We start from the raw sequence: 19,291 nt of genomic DNA, 5'->3' as shown, positions 1-19,291 counted from the left end.
ATGCTATTGAAATAAGGGCAGAGAGTTCATTTGAAAAGCACAGTATTAAACTATGTTCTCTTTTATGGATTCTCATTTTAAAATAAAAACTATCTCATATGCCTTTCAATATCTTAAACTGAAAGTCTTAGTAGGCCTGAAGCACTTAACTCACTGGCTTATTTACTCTTTAATGACAAAGGTGACTGATAGAGTTAAAGTAAAACATTTGGCCTTTTTGTGCCTGTGTGAATCTCAATTTCTCCAATAGGAAGTTCCTTTCCATTTCTGAAACTACAGACCCCATAAAGAGCATTTGGGGGAATCTCATAGTTGGGTACCACATATGTTAGTAAGCAAAAAAAAATTACGAAAAATTATTTTTAATATAAAATGTTTTTGCTTCCTGCAGACTATAACCCCTAAAAACTCTAATATTCTTTGCAATATATATCCACTACTAGCTTTAAAGAGGGCAAGAAAACATTCTTATCATTCTGATTAACACAACAATAATCAGAAAACCAGATATATTCTTTTTTAGAAAATCCTTTAGGAAATCAAAAAGGCTTTTTCTTTTTTGAGACACAGTCTCACTCTGTCACCAGGCTTAAGTTCAGGGGCACAATCTCGGCTCACTGCATTCTCTGCCTCCCTGGGTCAAGCGATTCTCCTGCCTCAGCCTCCTGAGTAGCTGGGACTACAGAGGTGGACCATTGCACCCAGCTAATTTTTGTATTTTTAGTAGAGACGGGTTTCACTATGTTGGCCAGGACAGTCTTGATCTCTTGACCTTGAGTTTTGCCCACCTCAGCCTCCCAAAGTGCTGGGATTACATGCGTGAGCCACGGCGTCCCTCCAAGACATTTTTAATGAAATCAGCGATGTTGAACAATAAACTACATTTTGTTATATTCTCAGGGGCATGCATGCACGGGGAATTGGATTAGGAAAGTGTCCTCATTCTGGGGCAGGCAGGACCTCTGGATAAATGGTAAAGTGTGGGTCAGTGGTTAGGAATCTCTGTAAGTTGCTCTTCTTTTAAAGGATTGAGGTGACCAAAGCCCCTGGCCTATTAGGTTCGGTGTCTTCCTTCTAGAGGTCAGCTGACCCAAATACTGGCCCCATCAGCCACAGGAGCCAGTCACTGTCCCCTTATAAGAAACCATGGCACCAAGACGACCACTGCAGCCAACCCAGAAACACTCTGACACTCTAGGCTGTGCTTTGAGAACACATGGGACCCACCTGCACTGCCCCAAAATGCCCAAAAACCTGGGCTTTGTGCCAGGATGACAGTCGTGATAGAGAGCTAGGAAATCCAACAGGTGATGTGACATCACCCCTCTCCTTCTGGGCACCACTGTTATTTCAGTCTAAAGCCACAAGAGTTGACTCCCCTAATACTCTTTCAAATCAAACTCTGCCCGTATTTCCTACTCCACAGTTCTCTTTAAAGGGTAAAAAGTGCATACCCTATTCAAAGTTACATCATATTGTTAGAACACAGCAGAACAAACCAGAATTTCCAAGTAGCAGAAGCCACACACCATTTTGCATATTAACAGACAGGCTTCCCTTGCCCACTGCACGCTTCCCTCCAGCACAACTGAGCAACTTCAGGCAACTGAGCACTCAGCACCATCTCTTCAGGATCAACATCTCAGAAGAAAGCAGAAGACAACCCAGTCAATTCTTGGCCTTTGGGTTTCAAAGCCTCAGGGGACACTGGAGACACCTGATGAGGAAGAGGCTAACTTGTCACACCCCACACACCCTCCTCAAACACTGTGAGACAGGACAGATTCTTGGGACTGAGGTGGAAGGGGAAGCCAGGAGGGAGTAGCTGCAGATTCCAGAGGAAGGCGCTCCATGCTCTTCCCCCAAGCCACACCAGACACTCTCAGACCCACCCAACAAGCTCGCCAAAAGGCACAGGCACAGCAGGAAAGCAAAGAGGCTGGTGCCACCACTGCCTTAGCTGCAAGCCACAGGCATCCCTAGAGACTCCTAGAGATAACAAGCTATAAAAGACCCTGTAAAACTAGGTCAGGATTAAAGTCAGATAAAGCATTTTTATCTCCAAGTAAAACATGCAGCCAAAAGAAATCCATATCACAATTGTAAAAGGAAGAAAATTTATAAGCTAAGTTGACTTTCAAAGGCTTAGAGTGCAGGGGTCAGCGGTGCTAGTTTGAGGTGACAAAGGTACCAGCATGTTGGCCTGACACCTGCTTTCCAGCTAACATCACATAACCATGCAAACATCATGGCAACTAACCAAGTCCCTTCCCCTCGGGGGCTGTAAAGGAATATGGTGAGGAGTGATTTCAATTCAGAGCACCTCTTTATTTCCTTAATACAAAATCCTGCCTCAAAAAAGTGAGTCTGAGCCATGCATGGTGGCTCACACCTGTAATCCTAGCACTTTGAGCAGACAAGATAGAAGGATCACTTGAGGCCAGGAGTTCAAGACCACTCTAGGCAACACAGTGAAATCCCATCTCTACAAAAATTTAAAATTAGCCGGATATGGTGGCACAGGTCTGTGGTCCCAAATACTCAGGAAGCTGAGGTGAGAGGGTCATTTGAGCCCAGGAGGTCCAGGCTGTAGTGAGCTATGATCACATCACTGCACTCTAGCTGGGGCAACCCAGAGAGACCCTGTCTCAAAAAAAAAAAAGAAAGAAAAGACAGGAAAAAAAATGAGCCTAGTCTTTGCAATGTTTGTACCCTGAGGCTGAGTTAAAATGCTTATAATTGCAATTTCCTTCTTTCTGGGTAGTGCCCTAAGACCAGGCACATCAGAGAATCATCCATGGGGAATGGAGGATAAGGCTTCCCAGGAGCAGCATATAATCCAAGAATGTAACCACAAGAGGACAGCATGTAATGATTATGCTGTCAGTAGAGTCACTTATATAACCTCATAAATGTGTTCCAGAGGACTTGTCTACAGTATTTCAAAATCAAAGGGGAAAAAAGGCTTTGGTGAAGATGTAGAATAATCAGAAGCACAAACACTCTTCACAGCATAAATTGGTACAACTACTTTAAAATATGGTTTGGCGAGGAAGATCCAAGATGGCCGGTTAGGAGCACCTCAGGATCGCAGCTCCCAGTGAAAGCACAGAGGGTGAGTGGAAACCGCATTTCTAGACGGATTTTTATTGCCCACAGACCAGGAGATTCCCAGGCAGAGGAGCCCCACGGGTCGCCAGCGTGGCTGTTTTGGCCAACGTGGCTGTTTTGCCAGCGCCCCAGCGTGGCAGTTCCCAATGCAGAGTAAACGGGACTGGGTCCCCGGTTAGCCACCAAGGGGAGCTCTGGGAAGGCAGCGTCGCTCATTCATCTGATTTTAAAAAAAGGAGACTGAAACAGAGAGCCAGGCCAGGAGATTCCAGGGCTAAAAAGAGCCACAAGTCACAGCGCTACTGTTTCAGCAGATGCAGTGGGTCGCCGCACGGGAAATCACACAGATCCCGGCGCCTTTTCAACAGGCGACTGGAACACTTGGGAGAGAGTCTACCTTTCAACTAAAAAAAAAAAAAAGGCTCTGAGGCAGGGAGCCAGGTGATCAGGCTCAGCTGGTTCCACCCCGACAAAACAAAAAACAAAAAACAAAAAAAAAACAGCAATTGGAAATGCTCTGGGTTGAAAGTTTCACAGCAAGCACAGCTGAACCCGGGATGGTCAAGCTCTGTGGGGGAGGGGCGTCCACCACTACTGAGGCACTCCACCACTACGGAGACAGTCCGCCATTGCTGAGGCAGCCTGCCATTCCGAGGCAACCCATCATTACAAAGAGAGTCCATCACCACAGAGGCAGGCCACCATTGCCGAGGCAGTTCTAACTACACCCATATAAACAGGACTGCAGGGAAGTTCACACGGCAGCTGAGTGGAGCCCACAGCAGCTCAGCAAAGGCTCTGCAGGCAGACAGTGACTAGGCTGCCTCCTTGCTGGGCAGGGCAGCCCTGAAAAAAAAAAGGTGGCAGCACAGCGGAAACTCAAATAAAGCCCGAAATCCCCGGGACAGACACCTGGGGAAAAAAAGGGGTTTATGAGTTCTGCTGCAGCAGACTTAAACATACCTGACCAGCAGCTCTGAATGAACAACAGAGCTCACGGGTCAGCACTTGAGCTCCTATAAAGGACAGACCGTCTCCTCAACCAGCTCCCTGACCCCTGTATATCCAAACAGTCACCTCATAGAGGAAAGCACAACTGACATTTGGCAGGTATCCTTCTGGGACAAAGCAAAAGAAGAAACTGGTAGCAACCCTTACTGTTCTGCAGCTGAGGCAGGTGATCCCCAGGCAAGCAGAGCCTGAAGTGGACTTCAGCAGTCCTACAGCAGAGGGGCCAGACTGTTAGAAGGAAAACTAAGAAACAGAAATAACTTCATCATCAACAAACAGGATGTCCACTCAGACACCCAATCAGAAAGTCAGCAACTACAAAGATGACAGGTGGATAAATCCACAAAGATGGGAAGAAACCAGTGCAAAAAGGATGAAAACACCCGAAACCAGAACACCTCTCCTCCTACAGGGGATCACAAATCCTCACCAGCAAGGGAACAAGACTGGATGGAGAATGAGTGTGATGAAATGATAGAAATAGGCTTCAGAAGGTGGGTAATAAGAAACTTCCGTGAGCTAAAAGAACATGTTCTAACCCAATGAAAAGAAACTAAGAACCCTGAAAAAAGATTTGACGAAATGCTAACAAGAATGGACAACTAAGAGAGGAACATGAGTGAATTGATGGAGCTGAAAAACACGACACGAGAACTTCGCGAAGCATGCACAAGTTTCAACAGCCGAATTGACCAAGCAGAAGAAAGGATATCAGAGGTCGAAGATCAACTCAATGAAATAAAACGAGAAGGCAAGATTAGAGAAAACAGGGTAAAAGGAATGAACAAAGTCAACAAGAAATATGGGACTATGTGAAAAGACCTAATCTATGTTTGATAGGTGTACCTGAATGTGACGAAGAGAATGAATCCAAGCTGGAAAATACTCTTCAGGATATTATCCAGGAAAACTTCCACAACCTAGGAAAGTAGGCCAATATTCAAGTCCAGGAAATACAGAGAACACCACAAAGATATTGCCAAGAAGAGCAACCCCAAGGCACATAATCGTCAGATTCACCAGGGTTGAAATGAAGGAGAAAATGCTAAGGGCAGCCAGAGAGAAAGGTCGGGTTACCCACAAAGGGAAGCCCATCAGACTCACAGGAGATCTCTCAGCAGAAATCCTACAAGCCAGAACAGAGTGGGGGCCAATATTCAACATCCTTAAAAAAAAGAACTTTCAACCCAGAATTTCATATCCAGCCAAACTAAGCTTCATAAGTGAAGGAAAAATAAAATCCTTTGCGAACAGGCAAGTACTCAGAGATTTCATCACCATCAGGCCTGCTTTACAAGAGCTCCCGAAAGAGGCACTGCAAATAGAAAAGAACAACCAGTACCAGCCACTCCAAAAACATACCAAATCATAAAGAGCATCAACACAATGAAGACTCTGCATCAACTAATAGGCAAGACAGCCAGCTAGCATCAAAATAACAGTATCAAATTCACACATAACGATATTAACCCTAAAGGTAAATGGGCTAAATGACCCAATCAAAAGACACAGACTGGCAAATTGGATAAAAAGCCAAAACCCATCGGTGTCCAGTATCCAGGAAACCCATCTCAGATGCAAGGATACACAAAGGCTCAAAATAAAGGGATAGAGGAAGATTTACCAAGCAAATGGAGAGCAAAAAAAAGCAAGAGCTGCAATTCTCATCTCTGATAAAATAGACTTTAAAGCTACAAAGATCAAAAGAGACAAAGAAGGACATTACATAATGGTAAAAGGATCAATGCAACAAGAAGAGCTAACGATCCCAAATATACATGCACCTAATACAGGAGCACCCAGATACATAAGGCAAGTTCTTAATGGCTTACAAAGAGACTTAGACTCCCACACAATAATAGTGGGAGACTTTAACACCCCATTGTCAATATTAGACAGATCAACAAGACAGAAAATTAAAAAGGATATCCAGAACTTGAACACAAACCTGGACCAAGCAAACTTAATAGACCTTTACAGAACTCTCCACCCCAAATCCACAGAATATACATTCTTCTCAGCACCACATCACACCCGCTCTAAAATTGACCACATAATTGGAAGTAAATCACTCCTCAGCAAATGCAAAAGAACAGAAATCATAACAAACAGTCTCTCAGACCACAGTGCAATCAAGTTAGAACTCAGAATTCAGAAACCAACCCAGAACCACACAGCTTCATGGAAACTGGCTCTTGAATGTTGACTGGATAAACAATGAAATGAAGGCAGAAATAAAGATATTCTTCAAAACCAACAAGAACGAAGACACAACATACCAGAATCTCTGGGACACATTTAAAGCAGTCTCTAGAGGAAAATATATAGCAATAAGTGCCCACATGAGAAGAAAGGAGAGATCTAAAATTGATACCCTGTCGTCAAAATTGAAAGAGCTAGAGGAGCAAGATCAAGAAAACTCAAAAGCTAGCAGAGACAAGAAATAACTAAGATAAGAGCAGAACTGAAGGAGATAGAGACACAAAATGCCCTTCAAAAAATCAATAAATCCAGGAGCTGGTTTTCTGAAAAGATCAACATAATAGACAGACCACTAGCCAGATTAATAAAAAAGAAAAGAGAGAATAACCAAATAGATGCAATAAAAAATGATAAAGGGGATATCACCACAGATTCCACAGAAATTCAAACCATCATCAGAGATTATTACAAACGACTCTATGCACATAAACTAGGAATCCTGGAAGAAATGGATAAATTCCTGGACAGTTGCCTCCTCCCAAGCCTAAACCAGGAAGAAGTCGAAACCCTGAATAGACCAATAACAAGGTCTGAAGTCGAGGCAGCAATTAATAGCCTACCACCCTAAAAAAGCCCAGGTCCAGATGGGTTCACAGCCGAATTCTTCCAGACATACAAAGAGGAGCTGGTACCATTCCTTCTGAAACTATTCCAAATAATCCAAAAAGAGGGAATTCTTCCCAAATCATTTTATGAGATCAACATCATCCTGATACCAAAACGCAGCAGACATGCAACAAGAAAAGAAAACTACAGGTCAATATCCATGATGAACATAGATGCAAAAATCTTCAATAAAATACTGGCAAGCCAATTGCAACAGTACATCAAAAAGCTTATCCACCATGATCAAGTAGGATTCATCCCGGGGATGCAAGGCTGGTTCAACGTACACAAGTCTATAAACGTAATTCACCACATAAACAGAACCAAAGACAAAAACCACATGATTATCTCAATTGATGCAGAGAAGGCCTTTGACAGAATTCAACAGCCCTTTATGCTAAAAACCCTCAATAAACTAGGTATTGATGGAACATATCTCAAAATAATAAAAGCTATTTACGACAAACCAACAGCCAATATCATACAGAATGGGCAAAAACTGGAAGCATTGCCTCTGAAATCTGGCACTAGACAAGGATGCCCTCTCTCACCACTCCTATTCAATATAGTACTGGAAGTTCTAGCCAGAGCAATCAGGCAAGAAAAAGAAATAAAGGGTATTCAAATAGAAAAGGAGGAAGTCAAATTGTCTCTATTTGCAGATGACATGATTGTATATCTAGAAGACCCCATCGTCTCAGCCCAAAATCTCCTGAACCTGATAAGCAACTTCAACAAAGTCTCAGGATACAAAATCAATGTGCAAAAATCACAAGCATTCCTAGACACCAATAACAGACTTCAAGAGAGCCAAATCAAGAACGAACTGCCAATCACAATTGCTACAAAGAGAATAAAATACCTAGGAATACAACTAACAAGGAACGTCAAGGACCTCTTCAAGGAGAACTACAAACCACTGCTCAACGAAATAAGAGAGGACACAAACAGATGGAGAAACATTCCATGTTCATGGTTAGGAAGAATCAATATCGTGAAAATGGCCATACTGCCCAAAGTAATTTACAATTCAACACTATCCCCATCAAGCTACCAAAGACCTTCTTCACAGACCTGGAAAAAAACACCTTAAACTTCATATGGAACCAAAAGAGAGCCCACATAGCCAAGTCAATTCTAAGCAAAAAAGAACAAAGTGGGAGGCATCACACTACCGGACTTCAAACTATACTACAAGGCTACAGTAATCAAAACAGCATGGTACTGGTACCAAAACAGAGATATAGACCAATGGAACAGAACAGAGGCCTCGGAGGCAATATAACATATCTACAACCATCCAATCTTTGACAAACCTGACAAAAACAAGCAATGGGGAAAGGATTCCCTGTTTAATAAATTGTGTTGGGAAACTGGCTAGCTATATGCAGAAAGCAGAAACTGGACCCCTCCCTGACACCTTACACTAAAAGTAACTCCAGATGGGTTAAAGACAAACATAAGACCTAACACCATATAAACCCTAGAAGAAAACCGAGGGAAAACCATTCAGGACATAGGTGTAGGCAAGGACTTCATGACCAAAACACCAAAAGCATTGGCAACAAAAGCCAAAATAGACAAATGGGACCTAATCAAACTCCACAGCTTCTGCACGACAAAACAAACAGTCATTAGAATGAATGGGCAAGCAACAGAATGGAAAAAAATTTTTGCAGCTTACCCATCTGACACAGGGCTGATATCCAGATTTTACAAAGAACTAAAACAGAGTCACAAGAAAAAAACAAACAAGCCCATTCAAAAGTGGGCGAAGGATATGAACAGACACTTTACAAAAGAAGACATACATGAGGCCAACAAACATATGAAAAAATGCTCATCATCACTGGTCATTAGAGAAATGCAAATCAAAACTACATTGAGATACCATCTCACGCCAATTAGAATGGCGATCATTAAAAAATCTGGAGACAACAGATGCTGGAGAGGATGTGGAGAAATAGGAACACTTTTACACTGTTGGTGGGAGTGTAAATTAGTTCAACCATTGTGGAAGACAGTGTGGCGATTCCTCAAGGACTAGAAATAGAAATTTAACTTGACCCAGCAATCCCATTACTGGGTATATATCCAAAGGATTATAAATCGTTCTATTATAAGGACACATGCACACGAATGTTCATTGTAGCACAGTTTACAATAGCAAAGACCTGGAACCAACCCAAATGCCCATCAATGATAGACTGGACAGGGAAAATGTGGCACATATACACCATGGAATATTATGCAGCCATTAAAAACGAGGAGTTCGCGTCCTTTGTAGGGATATGGATGAACCTGGAAACCATCATTCTTAGCAAACTGACACAAGAACACAAAATCAAACACCACATGTTCTCACTCATAGGCGGGTGTTGAACAGTGAGAACACATGGACACAGGGAGGGGAGCACTACACAGTGGGGTCTGTTGGGGGGAAATAGGGGAGGGACAGCAGGGTGTGGGGAATTGGGGAGAGATAGCATGGGGAGAGATGCCAGATATAGGTAAACAGGAAGAAAGCAGCAAATCACACTGCCACGTATGCACCTATGCAACAATCTTGCATGTTCTTCACATGTACCCCAAAACCTAAAATGCAATACAAAAAAATATATATATGTATATATGATTTTGCAATCTCTCCTAAAACTCAACATATGGACACCCTATGACTCAGCAATTTTACTCCTGTTTATAACAAAAGAAATGGACAAAAATCATCACAACAATATTATGCAGAACAGCTGAAAAACCTGGAAACAACTCAAATGCCCCTAAACAGTAAAATGGATGCAGTGTGGGCTATTCATACAATACAACACTTCAAAGCCAATGAAAAAAAGAACTAAAAAATGCCATGTGCTAAAGACACAGTGTACAGCAAAAGAAGTCAGACACACAAGTGCACCTGATCAGTAATTACTTCTGCACAAACTTCAAGCACAGGCAAAAAATAGAAAATGCTATGGAGATGGAAAAATGGTTACCTACAGGTGGAGTGGGGCTGGAGGGATAGCAGGGAGCTGCTGGGGTGCTAGAAATATTATATATCTTGATGTGAATGGTGACTACACAGGATTATATGTGTGTAAATTTCATTGGGTTACACACTTAAGATGTATATGCTTATTTTATGTAAGTTATAACTCAATACAAAAGTAAACTTCAAAATAAGCAAAATCATTTTGGAAACTTCTCAGAGATAAAAATTAAAAATAAAGCAAATGGCACAGCATATTCACCACAGAGATGGCCTGCAGTAAACAGTATCTAAGTCCTTATACACTTATTTAACAGTGAGTGAATCTAGAAAAGTGAACTTTTCTCTAGAAGTATGAACTGGGGCCAGGCACACTGGCTCACACCTGTAATCACAGCACTTTGGGAGGCCAAGGCGGGCAGATCACCTAGGTCAAGAGTTTAAAATACAAAAAAATTAGCCGGGTGTGGTGGCATGCACCTCTAATCTCAGCTACTCAGGAGGCTGGGGCAGGAGAATCATTTAAACCCAGGAGGTGGAGGTTGCAGTGAGCCAAGATCGCACTAATGCACTCCAGCCTGGGCAACAGAGCGAGACTCTTATCTGATTAAAAAAAAAGAAGAAGAAGTATGAACTGGAAAACGGACATAAGAACACTGACATAGAAAACAAATTAGTAAACACACGAGAAGAAAGAAACATATGAAAACCCAATGCAATAGTAGGGATACATGAAATAAACTTTAACAATCAATATCTCCACTATGTACAAACATTAGGCTGACTTTTTGTTACCTTATGCAATTATTCTATTGTTTACAAGCATATACCATAGATTTGTTTTATTTTCTGGTAAGAGCCTTTACTTAATTGTGGCAGTTGGTAGGAGAGTGAGAATTCTGCTAACTCCACTCCTGGGAAGTGTGATCTGATAATATAAAGTGTGCACACATAAAATCCTTCAGAATTTGTTGCAATTAAAATTTATATCCATACATTCCCATTTCATTAGTCCAAATTGACTAATAGCCATCTAAGCATGAAGTCAAGGAGTCATAAATCATTTTCTGCCAGAGAATCCCATATAAGCTGTATCTCACTGACCAATGGCCGTTCTCATCTAGGAAATGGTCTCCCTTGAGAAGCAGCACAGAGAATAGAAATAGTAAGGTCTCTGGAACTGACAACTGTCTGACCTTAGTTAAATACCTTAGGCCCCTGAGCCTTTGTTTCCTTGCTTGCTGAATGGCGGGAAAAAGGGCACATTTTTATAGGGCTTCTGTAAAGATAAAACAAAACAACAGTCACTGGAAGCTAAGCCCCACGAGGGCAAACTCTGTATCATTTCATCACCGTGGGCCTGCCCAATCATACAGCAGGCAATCCCATTAATGTATGTTGTGATGGTTAATTTTAAGTGTCAACTTGGTTAGGCTATGGTGCCCAAACACCAGTCAAGACATTGCTGTGAAGGTATGTTTTAATGGGACAAACTACATGATCAAATGACTTCAAGTAAAGCTAATAACTCTTCATAATGTTGGTTGGCCTTATCCAATCAGTGAAAGGCCTCAAGAGCAAAGACTGAAGTTTACCAATTTGGAAGGAATTCTGCCTCACAACTGAAACAGAGAAACCCTGACTGAGTTTCCAGCCTTCCTGGCCTGCGGATTGTGGACTGAAGATTATAACATCAACTCTACCTGAGTTTCTAATCCTGCCAGCCTGCCCTACAAATCTCAGACTTGCCAGCCCTCACAATCACGTGAGCCAATGCTGATAAATAGATAAGTTGACAGATAAATCAGTCTGTGTGTCTGTGTGTGTGTGTCGATTTTCCAGAGAACCTAGACTAAAAAACATACATTGAATAAGTAAACAGAAAGCACTCAGAAAAATAAACAAGACACCCAACACAATGTGAGAGCCTCTTTTTTCCTCTTTACTCAGCTAATTCTCTTCTGTGCAGGAACAAAGATTTTTGGATGTATATCTCATATTTTAATTAATAAAGTAGCTTCGATTTATTTATTTCATTATCATCTTCTGTAAGTCAAGCATGCACTAACAGGATTGCTTTATTTTAAGCCTTAGAACAGAACCCCCTGTGAAAGGAAGATCAGATTCCTGTTTTACAGAAGGGAGGACAAACACAGGGTTAGTTCTCTATTGCCACAATGCTACATAACAAACGCAAAATCTCAGTGGCTTATAACTACATATATTTTTGTCATATATGAGTATGCACATGGGTTGAAGCTCAGCTGGTCCAAGCTGCACTCACCTGCAGGGCTCCAGGTTGAGGTGGGTTCAGGTCTGTCCCGTTTCTTACCCTGTGTGGCCCTGTATAAAGGGACAGCATCTCCAAGGCACATTTTTATTCAGCCTGAATCATCTGAGGACAAGTCCAGGAACACAAGCAGAATCAAGCCTCCTCTTGCATCACATTTGTTAATAGAGTCGTCCCTTAGGACTGTGGGGTATTGGTTCCAGGACCCCCTCAGATACCAAAATCTACAATCTACAGATGCGCAAGTCCCTGATATGAAATGGTGTAGTATTTGCATGTAACCTACATACATCCTCCTGTATATTTTAAATCATCTCTACATTATTTATAATACCTAATATGATGTAAACAGTCATTATTATGCTGTATTAGTCCATTTTCACACTGCTATAAAGAACTTCTGGAGACTAAGAAATTTATAAAGGAAAGAGGTTTCATTGACTCACAGTTCCACGTAACTAGAGAGGCCTCAGGAAACTTACAGTCATGGTGGAAGGGGAAGCAGGCACATCTTACAGGGTGGCAGACAAGAGAGAGAGCAAGCGAAGGAGGAACTTGCCAAGTACTTATAAAACCATCAGATCTCATGATAACTCACTCACTAACATAAGAACGACATGGGGGAAACTGCTCTCATGAGCCAGTCACCTCCCAGCAGGCTCATCCTTCAACACCTGGGGATTACAATTCAAGTTGAGACACAAAGCCTAACCATACCATCTGTTTTGTGTTTTATTTGTATTATGTTTTATCATTATACTGTTATTTTTAATTTTTTCCCCCAAAATATTTTCAATTGGTGGTTGGTTGAATCCAGGAATGCAGAACCTGAGGATACAGAGAGCCCGCTATAATTCATCAGCCAAAGCAAGTCATGCAGCCATGCCCAAAGTCAAACAAGTGTGCTCCAACAAGCATCAGGCCAGGGCCAGGGAGTATAATTCCATAACAAAGGGTGAAAAACTAGGCTCAATAATTCAATCTACAACAAGGAACCTGTCCAAAGTCATGGAGTGGCTAGTTAAAACCAGGACTCAGGTCCACCTGACTATTCTAATCCTTCTAAAACAAAGAGCTATAAAAGGACAATGACTCTCAACTCCACTAGTAGGAGTTACTGCAATTACCTGTACTTTCCTCAACCCATCCCAACTCCCCTGCGAATCCTAAAGGTAACAGCTCTAGGGTTACTAATAGGAATGTCCTCTCTCAGGGGCTGGGGCTAACACTAACCACCATTAAGTGTATCAGACCAAGAAAAAAATGTTCCAGATTCCACTCTGCTATAAATGTTTCAGGTAGAATTCCACCAGGGAAACAAGGAAAGTACTCAAAAATCACTAAACTAAAAATCATTGATCTTATTAAAACCTCCTATCAGTGCCTGAAGAGCTAAGCAAATCTTAGATATGTGAGATGTTTTTCTTGTTGAAATGCCAACCATTTCCCTATACACTGAGTTCTACACACTTTCACTCTACCTTCTATTCACACTGAAACAGAGGGATCTACAAGTTTAAATCTACCCAGTAAGGAAAGAGAAGTTCTATGGAGGACCAGTGCCTGGCTCCCATCTCCAGTCCAAAGGAACAGAGGAAGACAGGCAGGGTTCCACTCAACCACACACAAGCCAACTCAGAGATAAGCATGCAGGGGTCCCACCACCCAGTTTCTGGGGAAGGTGCTCATTTCACCTTTAAGATAAATGCTAGGAACGTTGCCTTGAGACTGCCAGTGACCAATTACTCCTGAACAATTATATTTTAGTGGTGAAAACATAACACCATTTTTCTAATAGAGAATCTTCTATTTAAATGATAATTTCAATTATGAGCACATATAATTATGCTACATGAGGCCAAGGAAGTTATTCTGAAGAAGGGAAATGTAAGACTGTGGCCAACACTTTTTTCTTGAGAAGGTTATCACATAAAAAAGAGATGTCTCATGACTGAGCCAGACCTTTGGAATAAATCTCAGTCTCATCTGGGATTCTGCCCTCTCCTCCTGCACACCCTCATCTCCTCCTCAAGCCTTCCTTTCCCTCCTTGCGGCCTCTGGCCCCACCTCCTCTATGCACCCTCCCCTCCACAGATCACCACAGAGTTTTCTTCTTAAAACACTGCCAGATCCTATAACTCTCATCCTCAAAAATGCTGACAAACTACACAGTAGGATCCTCTCCAGACACTCAGCTCCTGCTGAGAGCAGGGGCTGTGACTGCCTGGACGACCAAGGTAGACCAAGCAGGCAGTACACACCTGACACTTAGCAGGTGCTAAGAAGTGTTTGCTGTTGTGTAAATAAACCTAGGTTTCCAGACTCATTCCCTGCTAAATAAAGTCCTCCCTCAATCACCCTGGATTTTGCCAAAGTTCTCCAGTCATTCCCTGAATGCAATGTGGACTCTCTCCTCTATACCTTTGCTCAAGCTGCCTCTCTGCCTGGAAAGATGGTTCCAGCCACTTCCTACCCATCAAATTCCGTATTTCAGGCCAAGTTCAAATGTCAAGTTTTAGGCCTTCTCAGATTATTCAACTGAAATATTTTTCTCTTCTTTATTGATACATAATAGATGTACATATTTTTAGGGCGCATGTGATAATTCAACACACATAATTTGTAAAGATCAAATCAGTGTGTCACTGGGGTATCTAACACCTTAAATACTTGTCTTTTCTTTATGCTAGAAATATTCAAATTATTCTCTTCTAGCTATCTTGAAATTTACAATAGATTATAGTAAACTATAGTCACCCTACTGGTCTATCAAACACTAGGTCTTATTTCTTTCATTTAACTGTATATTTGTACCTATTAATGAACCTCTCTTCAATCCACCCCTTCCCTACCCCTTCTCAGCTTCTGGTAACCACCAATCTACTGTATACCTTCATGAGATCTGCATAGGCAGTTCTGACATATGAGTGAGAACATGCTATATTGTCTGTCTGTGATTGGTTTATTTCACTTAGCAGACCTCCAGTTCCAACCATGTTGCCACAAATAACAGGATTTCATTCTTTTTTGCAAATGAATTATATACAATTGTGTGTACATATATGAATGTGTATGTGTACATGTGTGTTTTAGACACACATAGACACACACACACACACACACCTGTGGGGCTCCAGGTGATATACATATATATCACATTTTCTTTATCCATTCATACATTAATAGGTAATTAGGTTAATTCTATACTTTGGTTACTGTGACTAGTGCTACAACAAACATGGGAATGCAGATATCTCTTCAATATACTGATTTACTTTCTTTTGGATATATACCCAGGAGTGGAATTGCTGGATCATACAGTAGTTCTATTTTTAGTTTTTTGAGGAACTGCCACACTGTTTTCCACAGTAGCTGTACTAACTTACATTCCCACCAAGGGAATACAAGAGTTTCCCCTTCTCCACAGCATTCATTATTTTTCTTTTTCATAAAAGCCATTTTAACTGAAGTGAGATATCTCATTGTGGTTTTGATTTGCATTTCTCAGATGATTAGTGATGTTGACCATATTTTCATATATCCATTTGGATGTCTTCTTTTGAGAAATGTCTAATTATATTTTTTGCCCAATTTTTAATTGGATTTTGGTTTTCACTATTAAATTGTCTGAGTTCCTTATATATTCTGGTTATTTATCCCTTGTGAGGTAGGTAATTTGAAAATGTTTTCTCCCATTCTGTAGGTTGTCTATTCACTGTGTTGCTTGTTTCCCTTGCTATGCAGAAGCTTTTTGGCTTGGTGTAATCCCATTTGTCTACTTTTGCTTTGGTTGTCTCTGCTTTTGATGTCTTACACACAACACAAAAAAAAAACTATTTACCCATATCAATGTCCTGGTGTATTTCTCCAACATTTTCATCTAGTAGTTTCACAGTTTCGGGTATTAGATTTAAGTCTTTATACCATTTTCTATTTTCTGTATATGGTGAGAAACAGGGGTCCTAGTTTCATTCTTCTGCATATGGATATCCAGTTTCCCCAGAGCCATTTATTGAAGAGGCTATCCTTTCCCTATTGTATGCTCTTGGCACCTTTGTCAAAAATGTGTTGGCTATAAAGGTATGGTTTTATTTCTGGCTTTTCTACTCTGTTCCACTGGTCTATGTGTCTGTTTTTATGCCAGTACCATGCTGATTTGGTTACTGAAACTTTGTAGTATATATTCAAGTCAGGTAATATGATGCCTCCGGCTTTGTTCTTTTTGCTCAGGATTGCTTTGGTTATTGAGAGAGTCTTTTTTGGTTCCACATAAATTTTTAATTGTATTTTCTATCTGTGAAGAATGTCACTGGTATTTTGATAGGGATTTCACTGAATCTGTAAACTGCTTTGTGTAATATCAATTGAAATAATTTTATCTCTGCTTAGAACTGATTTCCTAGGGTTATTGCTTATCTGTCTGTCTCTTCCATTGCGGAGAAATTAAAAGCAGGCCTTTTGTTTGTAATTAATTTTTTTTAATTTTTTTAAGAGACAGGTATCATTCTGTCACCCATGCTGGAATGCAGTAATGCAATTACAACTCACTGCAGCCTCCAACTCCTAGACTCAAGACGTCCTCCCACCTCAGCCTCCTGAGTAGCTGGAACTGCAGGTGCATGCCACTATGCCTGGCTAATTTTTTCTTTTATTTTCTTTTAGAGACAGGGTACTGCTATGTTGTCCAGGGTGATCTCAAACTCCTGACCTCAAATGATCCTTCCACCTCAAATAATCCTTCCACCTCAAACCCCCAAAGCACTGGAAATACAAACTATTTTGGTTGTGTATCTTTCTTGTGCTGAGCACAGTATTTTGAAAACAGCAATGAATAAAAAATGTTTATTGATTCAAATCTCATAGGCTGCTGCAAAATTCATAAATTATGCTTCTATTTACATCAGCCAAAAAGTCATTTTAGGTTATACACACTGTACACTTAAGTAAAAGAAAATCTGATTACTATAAATGCTATAGCACCTGGATATATCCCACAAGTGTAACAAAATCTGGATGATGTGCTACCTTTCTGCACCCAGCTCCCTAGGGAAGCAAGAATCTAACAAACTAACCAAGATTAGATGCCCATTTATGCATTTATGCCCACGTTTACAAAAAAAAATCCAAGAACAAACACACACCAAAATTAAAAGGCTTTAATGGTCTTCAAAATTCATATTTTTAACTATTATTATTTCAGCAACCAAACAACTTCAATGACATAAGTTCCTTGCATGAAATTATATACTGCATAGCAAACTGTATTATATAATTTTAAATATATTTTTATAAAAATTATTTGTGGGGATTTATGGGAAAATTTTCAAATAATGAAAAGATGACTGATAAACTACTCTCAATAAAGAGATGAATTCAGAATACACAATCAGCTACCAAGTTAAGCCTGTATGTTTATTTTTAATAAATATGTTTAAAAAAGAAATCAGAGTTAGACAATAAAATGGCTGGCCTCTTACTCCTGCAGTACCCATGACTGAGTTTATGTGATTAAAATGTGATGGGGAATTTACTTAATTAAAATTAAGTACAAGTTGTCTTATTTGATTAGCTCTCTCCTTCACACTCATGGGTCCTGGAACTAAATGCCCTTGTGCAGACTCTTAGACACAGCTGTCATTTTAATGGGAATATACTTCAGTAAATTCAGCAAATTTCTGTCCACACCAATTGTTAATCCATGTCAATCTCATTTAACAACCAGAAAAGCTATTATGAATTTGTCAGTATTTTAATTTCCCTAAAGGATTTTAATTGATTTTTTTATTACTCATTTGGTATTAACATCATCTTCTCTTAATAACAAAGTACAACAAAATTAACCATCACAAATGCACACTATTTTTAAGTCCATACCTTTTAGAAACAGATTAGCTTGGGATTTGTGCCTTCAATAGCTTGTCTCCAATTTGACTGCTATGAAGAACATAATAATGAGACGCTGAGGAAAATTCCCATCCTTGGGATTAAAGAAGAAAGAGGGGGTGATCAGAAGTGGCAGAAGCAAAGTACTATTCATTCAAACAGTATAAGGTTGCCTCAAGCTAAATATGAGCGCACAGCATTTTTATTACTTGGATAGAGTATTCAAGACCCCGGTTATGGATACCAATGCCAAGGTAGTTTTATTTTTAAGTGTGTATTCTAATTCGCATAGTGATATCTACTTTCTTTTGGTCACAATAACAGTAACCATCCACCACAAGAAAAGCTAACAGCTATTACGTGTTTGCTATAAGCAACGTATTTCTAAATGCTTTGCATATATTGTTCCACTGAGTACTCACAATACCTCATACACTAGTACTGTATTTCCCCAGTGAGCATACAAGGAATTTGAGATGACAGAGGTGAGTTAACTTGCCCAAGGCCCAAAGTTTGTAAATGGTACGGCCAGGATACTCCATGCTGAGTTCCTTCGTGAAGTCAGACCCAGGTCCTTCACAAGGAGGTAGAATTTCTCTTGCCAATGTCCTCAGCATGGGAAGAACATGACCAACCCACAGAAATATGTGAGCCCCAGTGAATCAATCAAATGGCACTTAAGATTTTCAAAAGATAGTACCAGGTATTTAGTAAATGTTTAAATAGCTTTAAAGTAACTAATGATTAGTATTTCTTCATAAAGGGCAATCAAATATTAATTTAAAACACTTTAAATTGACTCTGTTCACACATCTATTAGCATCAAATTTGTTTTCATGTACTCAATGAAATATCAGTCCTACATAAAACAGAAAATATAGGAACTTAACCAGGAATTCATTAATTGTTCAATCATTATATGAGGAGAGCCAGAATCAATGTTTCAAATTCTTTCTTTAAGTAAACTTAAATTCCATTGACTCCTGCAAAGTAGAAATGATCAACAGCTTCTTGTGTCCGATAATTAAGTGCAACATTCCAATTCTAGGTAAAATGCAAAACTGAATTGATCCAAAACTGCCTTGCTTGACCCAAACCATGCTCCGGCCTAAAGGCAAACATGGCATCTCTCATCTCACTAT

General features: G+C 40.4%; 1 protein-coding gene across 5 annotated transcripts in view; it reads right to left on the bottom strand.

Moving 5' to 3' along the window:
* Positions 1-19,291, bottom strand: part of MTUS2 (microtubule associated scaffold protein 2) — a 797,713-nt gene that overhangs the window by 644,072 nt on the left and 134,350 nt on the right. For 3 of the 5 annotated variants that reach the window (XM_064361724.1, XM_064361723.1, XM_064361725.1), the window contains exon 3: positions 18,141-18,243. The exons of the other annotated variants lie outside the window; for them this stretch is intronic. The gene's annotated coding sequence lies outside the window, so the exon portion shown is untranslated. The remainder of the gene's footprint in view (positions 1-18,140; positions 18,244-19,291) is intronic. 5 annotated transcript variants of the gene reach the window in all.

This window comes from Aotus nancymaae, unplaced genomic scaffold (assembly GCF_030222135.1).
Source record: "Aotus nancymaae isolate 86718 unplaced genomic scaffold, 86718_ANA_hifiasm-v0.15.2.pri h1tg000043l, whole genome shotgun sequence".
In the NCBI taxonomy this organism is placed as follows: Eukaryota; Metazoa; Chordata; class Mammalia; order Primates; family Aotidae; genus Aotus; species Aotus nancymaae.
The sequence above is the reverse complement of the archived record's forward strand: the minus strand, read 5'-3'. Positions and strand labels throughout refer to the sequence as shown.